General features: G+C 42.7%; 1 long non-coding RNA gene across 2 annotated transcripts in view; it reads left to right on the top strand.

Annotated features, from left to right (window-relative positions):
• Positions 1-277: 277 nt before the first annotated feature.
• Positions 278-7,139, top strand: part of LOC113968202 — a 65,496-nt gene continuing 58,634 nt past the window's right edge. For both annotated transcript variants that reach the window (XR_003534418.1, XR_003534419.1), the window contains exons 1-2: positions 278-405; positions 3,449-3,527. This is a non-coding gene — a long non-coding RNA (uncharacterized LOC113968202). The remainder of the gene's footprint in view (positions 406-3,448; positions 3,528-7,139) is intronic.

Below are 7,139 nucleotides of genomic sequence, written 5' to 3' on the forward strand. Positions count from 1 at the left end.
AAGCAGCAAAGAAGCACTGCTGAGTCACCTTCGGTGTGAGCTCACTCTTTCATTACTGAGAGCAGGTGTCGCATGCCTTTTCTGATGCAACTGCTGGTAATTGCTCTGCCGTCACCCATTGTGTCACTTGGCATCATGGGCAGAGTCAGCTGATGGTATGAAGGAGAGAGGGTCAGCATCTGATACCAAAGTACAAACAAATTCAGGTAAACATTACCTCACTGAGGAGAAAGGGGGGAATGGTCACAGTCCAAATAAAAAGCAGAAAGGATACAGAAGTCAAAGATATAAAGGGAAAAGTCTGCTGCAGGAACATTACTTTACTCTGGGCAGAGTTTTTGCATCAGCCAAGCACGTCCTGTTCAGCTAAGCAAAGGCAGAGATAAAAATAGAGTACCCTAGCAGGTGAGTGTAAAAGCCCTTCTTGGATAAAATGCACTTGAAGAGCATCCTGGATCTGTACTCAGACACAAATTAGACTGCAATTCCATGTGCAGATATTCAGCATGATACACTGGCTCCAGCCACTGTTCAGCAGATCAATGTGTTTCTCCTCTGCTGGCTCAAAATGCTGGCAATCAATAGAGTCTGGATAGGCCTGGTAGATCAGTATCCACATAAGTGCATCTATCCCAGCATTTTGAGCATTATTTCCAATAATTTGGAAAAAAATGTAGATTTTCCTTTCTTTTATTTTTTCTGTCCTTGCCTAAATATAGTCTAGATGCTTATGGAGAGCATGTTCTTTTCTAATTCACTGGCTTCAGAAAGTTTTCGTCTCATAAAAAGTATACATACATGTGCACATGTAGTCCAGTGGTTCAAGCTCTTGACCTGTGTGGGACAGCTTAATTTACTTTCACATTGGAGACCACTTTTATCAGCCTGGTAAGGTCCAGTTACCAGGACAAGTTACATATCTTGTCTGCCCAGTGTTGTACTATTAAGCAAATACTGCAGTTCAGTACACAGCTTACAGGAAGATTACATGCTTGGAGTGGGATTCAAGGCAGGTTGTAGGCTAAGCAGGGAACTGCAGGATGTAGCTGAGATAGCCAGGAGAAAGAGAACTGCAGGGCCTGGGTGGGTGGGGGCAAGATGCATGTCTGCAGGATCCTCACTCCCAATCCAAAGCTGGGACACTACCTCAAAGTGTACATGCTTACATGTGTAATAACAAAATTTATGTGAAGAACTGCTCGCCTGAGACACTTATGTGCATGTAAATGTACTCCCTAAGGTACATGTTTACAATCTGCTTTTATGGGAACTCAAAAAGTCTCACTTATTTCCTCTGAAATGGTGACCAATTTCTTATTGTCAGTCCACAACCTTCTTTTCCCAACCACATTTTGCACAGTAGTCAGTGGCTGAAACATTCACCCAGGTTGTCAGTGGTCCAGGTTCGAAGTCCCTCCTCTGACTGGGGAAATGCTGTTAATTATCCAGTTGCCAAGATGGATTTGGGCTATCCTCCAGAGCTCTTGCTGAAGCTGTGCAGCTGTAGCAGAGGACTCAAGAATTCCTGGGACAAAAGAGAACACAAGCAAGGCTGACTATAGTCTCCTTGGAAGGGAAAGAGTTGGGTATTTGTCACTGTCAGTTTAATAGATTTTCCTTGACACAGTCACTAGATATAGCACACATACTCTGCTGATGGGGCCAGATAGCAGTGTAGGTAGAGTCTGACTTCTTTTGGCTGTCCTTGGAGAGCAAATAAAACAGAGAATGAACACTTGCTACACTGCAGGCTTTTATTCCTGTAACTATTGGCATTACTTTTTAGCCTTAATTTTCTGTTCTGGAAATTAGCTTTCTAAATCTGAAGAGGAGAAAAACTCTTCAACCTCTTCTACAGGCTGTCTCAAGCCAGCAGTTCTTCACATAAATTTTGTTGCACATGTTTAATTTTCAAAGTACTTCACAGCCATTTTTCCTTAGGTAAGAGATTTTGAGGACCAAAAAGGGTTGTAGGATTCCTGTGCTTAACCCAGACAAATAGATCCTCTCTCTTCTCCAAAACCTCAGTCAGGTGTCCCATCAGTACCAAACACTGGAACGTTTATGATCTTCCAGTTCTATGTTTCCTTATTCATTTGTTGCTTCTTCTCAAACTGGGATGTCTATCCTGCACATGGATTTTGGCAAAGAAACCTGATTGTGGCACTCTGAAAGTCTGCTGCCCCTGAGCAGACTGCTGCCACAGAGCTAAAGTGAAGATGATGAGCCCTGGTGCTTGTTAACTTGCTTACACCACCCATTTCTTTTCTGCTGTAGTTCACCTCTTTGAAGCAGGAGAAGATGCTGATCCGTGGAAGACAAGTATTTCACTCAAGTATTCCCCAATCACCTTTAACAAATCCAGTTGACTTCTGACAGAAAAAAAATTGCAACCAGCTGTTTGCCTTGAGGCCAGCACACCAAGCCAGGCCAGAACCATAAGGCAGTGCAGATTGCCATGTTATCTGCTGTCTGCCCTTCATACAGCTCAAAGGATGTTTATCTCCTGATCTGCCCGTGTTCATCTTTGCAGGGGTACCAACTCCATCAATCTGCTCCTGAAAGATGGTCTAAAATGCCAGCAGTTCACAAAAAAAAAGTGGGACTAATATAAATGCTTTGTGAAGATACGACTGGTTTACTGTTGCCTGGAGAGATTCTCTGACTGTATTACTGTACTTTGAATTATCCTGAATATCACTGCAGAACTTCTCTTAGCAGCTCTCCTTTCCTGTTATTCTTGCTCACATCTGTTCACCGTAGTAATGGATATTTTTTGGCTGTAAGCAGTTATGCAGCATGACACTTGGCGAATAGATGTCTGCATGTGCAATAACTACTGTTTTTTTGAAGACTCATTTGGCTCTTGTCCCCTCTGGGTGAAATAAAAATATAAATATATTGCTACAAACTGCTCTCCAGCCTTTCATTGCTGCTGCTACCTTTTTGACTGGCATTGCTTATTCTTGGGCTTTCCTCTGAACTGAACTCTTGGGAAATTCTAAAGGATTTGATTTTAAGCTTCAAATTTATTGTTCCTGTGTTTGTTCAATGACAAGTTATGCTTCTGCTATCTAGTCAATGGCATATCTGTTCTTTGTAAGAAACAAGCTGTTTATATGTGATATAATTATTTCCACTAACCGCTCAGAACCCAACTGATCACTCTTACAGCCATAAATGAATCTGTTTGACAACCTGTTCTTCGCACAGTAGGTAGTCTTCTACCCGCCAGCTAATTTATCACTGCATCTGCCTGGCTCTGCCAAGGGATATGTTCTAGTGCATTTATTCTGTCTCTAAAAGCTTGTGACCGGCCATTATCTTGAGAGGAGAGACTTGTAGAAGAACAAAAATTTTATGGTGTGTATTTCTGTCTTTGTGAAACTCTTGTCTGCAGTGTCTCAAAGCGACCTTCTCCATTAGTTTTTTTCGTTCTCTTTTACAGTCTGTACTTCCCAGTAATTGCAGACCCCCAGCAGCCCAGCTGGTTGGCCCAGGCTAGAGGAGAATGTTTCTCGGTGTTGGTGAGAAGTGCTTAATTGATATTAACATGGATGGAAATGGTCTGTTCAGCCATAGGACAGACATCGTTTGGTACATTTTCCTTCCCTCTAATGCTATAGTGCTCATGCAACCTGAAAGGACCATCTGTAGATCTTTGAGATTAGTGCAGGCCTGTTTATTATTTGGCTTTTCTGTTGGTGTCCTATCTGTCTAGATCTGCTGAGCTAATTGCCTTGATATATGAATGTCAGGGTTGCCTAGGTTTCTCAGCAGGCAGCAGATTTTTTAGCATGCATTTATTCCTAATTCAAAGTAAGTCTAAGAACCTGCTGAACTGAGCAGCCACCAAAATGGGAAAACCTTCATCATCCAGACTGTCTGAATCAAGCTCTTCTGCCATGCTGCTAAGCAGTGTTTCCATGGTCTGAACTTCGCATTACAGTTTGCATTTTTTTTCTCAGGGTTCAGGTTCAAGACCTTTCCTGACACATCTCCCTCTCCCAGTTAAAGCCAAAGCTCTGTATTTGAATTACATGTGGGCAGCAAAGTTCACAGATGATGGAAAAGAGTCAAAATAATATCACCTGCAAGTTGAGTCTATTTTTTGATCTCCTGTACAATATGTGTCTTTATTCTTCAGTAGTAGGATCTCCAATGTTTTAACCTTGTCTTCTCACATGCAGAGGAGGATTAACACTACCAGAAGTAAAATTGAACATGTCACTGAGAAGAATGGACAGGTCAGTAACTTATCAATAATAGTATCATCCTTTCACCAAGCAGACTCCAACACAGAAACATGTCTTGTTTCTATTAATATTTCATGGAACCAGCTGGTACTACTAGATCCAGACAGTCCCAATGAACTTCATTTTAGCCTTTTTATTAGCTTATAAATGTGATAGGGTTGATGGATACCATTTAATGGAACGCTTTCCACCCTGCTCCCCCCTCCCTTCCCACCCTGAAAAATCTGACATTCATAAATTGAGGAGGTCAGTAATTTGCATCCAGCTGAGTGGCTGTCTGGCTTTAATGAGATGATTTGTAATCATAAGCACTGCACTGCAGTGATGTCTGGTACAGGGGAAAGAGGAGCACGTATGCATACTCCAGCTGACGTGAGGGAGAGGTGATGGGAGGGAGGGAAAGCACATGGATCAGAAAAAGGAAGTAAGACTGGAATGACATAAGGAGCTCCATTAAATGTAATACAATAATGCTGGCCTGGTTAGCATAAGAAGAGCCAGAGGCTGGCTGATGCAAGCCAGTGAAACTCCTGTTACTTAGGGTAGGCAGGCAGCTTGCAGGATTGCACTTATCCAGAGCTCTTTAGAATAGCTGAAAATCACGGGTTTGTTTTTGCCAGCTTTAAGCCCTCAGTGCCCTTATTGCACAGATCTGTCATTCCTCTCCCACTTCTTATATAACAAAAAAACTTCCAGACCAGGAAGGCAGTTCAGGGGCTAATGAGGTTATATGTTGTGGCATTAGCATGTTTCACATCAGCTGTATTTTCAGTGATTTTCCTAAACAAGTGGATCACGTTCTGTCTGAGTGTATATTCTTCCTCAATCTGATGCATTTTTAACCCACTGGCTCTTTTCATTTCAGTCACACAAAGCAGTAGCAAATTCCCACAAGTCTCGGGCAGGCAGGTAGGAGAGAGATGGAGACTATTAATCCATTCACTGGGGGAAAGACTCAGAAGAGAATCCTTCTGAGAGAGAGATTTTTAATTCCCTGGCTTTGATAAAAGCTTCACTTGGCATCTGTTTCAGATCAGACAGCCACGAATCCCACCACAGGCACAAATCCATAGGAAGTCAGGCTGAGCTGGCTCTTCTGCACACACAACTACTTTCTCTGGCTGACTATGAGAATTTTGCACCTCCCAAAGACTATCTTTCCCTTGTCTCCAGGGTTTCTCTCCTCTGTAGTAGCAATTCTCTGAGATCGTCACACGATACTTTTTCATTAGGGATCCCAGCTGTGGAGGACTAGGTTTCTTTAACCATGTTTCCAGCTGTCTTGAGTTATTCTGCAGCAGCCCAGCTGGACCAATGTAGTTTCTCGTACAGCTGCAATGGAGTAGCTTGGATCAGCTTTAAGGTTGTTATTTTAAAATTCATTAACTACATTATGTAAAAAAAAAAAAAGCAAGTGTGCAAACTGATCTATTTGGATAAAATCCACATCTAAGGAGAAGACACTGACATGAGGAAGGGGGGCTGCTGGTTCACAGTGTCTCCCAGTCCAGTTTTTGATGCATGATAGTGTGGTTCAGCCCACAGCCCATATATGAGGGGTGGTATCTCCAGGACAGCCTGCAGTCAGGTCACATTTTGAGTAAGCAACCCTACTATCACAGGGCTCCCTCCCTTCCTTTGCCAGTTCATATCAGGTGACTTTCAGCCCTTTTCCACCTCACGTCTCTCAGTCACGACCTCACATCCCCTTCCTCATCTGCCCCTGAAGCATGAACATCCTTCCTCTCAGACAACAAAGAGCTTTTCTCTCCCCCTCTCCTGAGTTCCTTCTGTAAAACATACATGCTTGATGTGTTTCCCTCCCTGCAGATGTTTGTAACTCTGCAACATAATCTCTCCCTCCTCTTCCCTGGGGAGACATTACCCCTACGTTAAGTACAGAGATTTAAGCTACAGGGATGTGTGGGTGGCCTTTGGAAATCGTACCAGTAAGGCGCTTCTCAACCAGATTTTCAGTTCCGATTGAAAAATAAGAAACAGCCCAACTCTACCCAGCATGCAAAAACCAATAGTTTACCTTTTGGGACAGAAGGTGTCTTCAGTAACCCAAGGGTAAAAGCTTCCTCTGGGTAAGATAAATACCCTATAGATGGCTCTTTTTGAGCAGAGCCCTGTCCAGGAAGCATGTCTCCCAACCTCTCTACATTTCCCAGGCTATGTAATTCCATCAGCAGGTCTGTGAGCTGACAGTATCTCCCATAGCTTTTTCACAGACGCACTGACTGCTTTGCCAGGTCCTTAAAAAGTACCAATCTACTGTGCTAGGTAAGCAAGAAGAGTATTATTTGTCAGAAAGGAGTTAGTTTTGTATAGTCTTAATGTTAAGAACATAAATAAACAGAAGGTCGTGAGGAGGAAAATTTGTTTTTACTGTCCCTCTAATGTACAACGTCTCCTCCTTGTCTAGGGAGTATCCCACAGATGATCACCTCTCGGCCAGCAGTGTACTTTAGTGCTGTCGTTCAAGCTAAGAAAAACCTTGAAACATCCATTGGTGCTGTTTTATTATTTTCCCAATCATGTTTCCTGGACTTGACTTGTCCTGTCCTTTTGATCAATAGCAGATGACCCAGCATGAGACGTGTTTTGGATTGATTTAGAGTGCTTGTTAGTACCAACTTCTAGATCACTTTGCTGAGCTTCCTCTTTTTGATGTAGTTGGCAATGGATAAGGTCTTAGGCTGAGATTTTCAAAGGGCACAACAACTGAAGAGTCCAGAACACTTAAAGCTCTCCAGACTCTGTTGAAAATCACAGCTTAAGAGTGCAAGAAATTTGCTTGCTTTCAATTATAATATTTTCAAGCACTCTAAGGTGCACATAGCTGCTTTATGGGGGTTTCAGAGGTGCCTTTCAGAAGCT

This window comes from Neopelma chrysocephalum, unplaced genomic scaffold, assembly GCF_003984885.1.
Source record: "Neopelma chrysocephalum unplaced genomic scaffold, ASM398488v2 Primary Assembly neopelma1_66, whole genome shotgun sequence".
Classification (NCBI taxonomy): domain Eukaryota; kingdom Metazoa; phylum Chordata; class Aves; order Passeriformes; family Pipridae; genus Neopelma; species Neopelma chrysocephalum.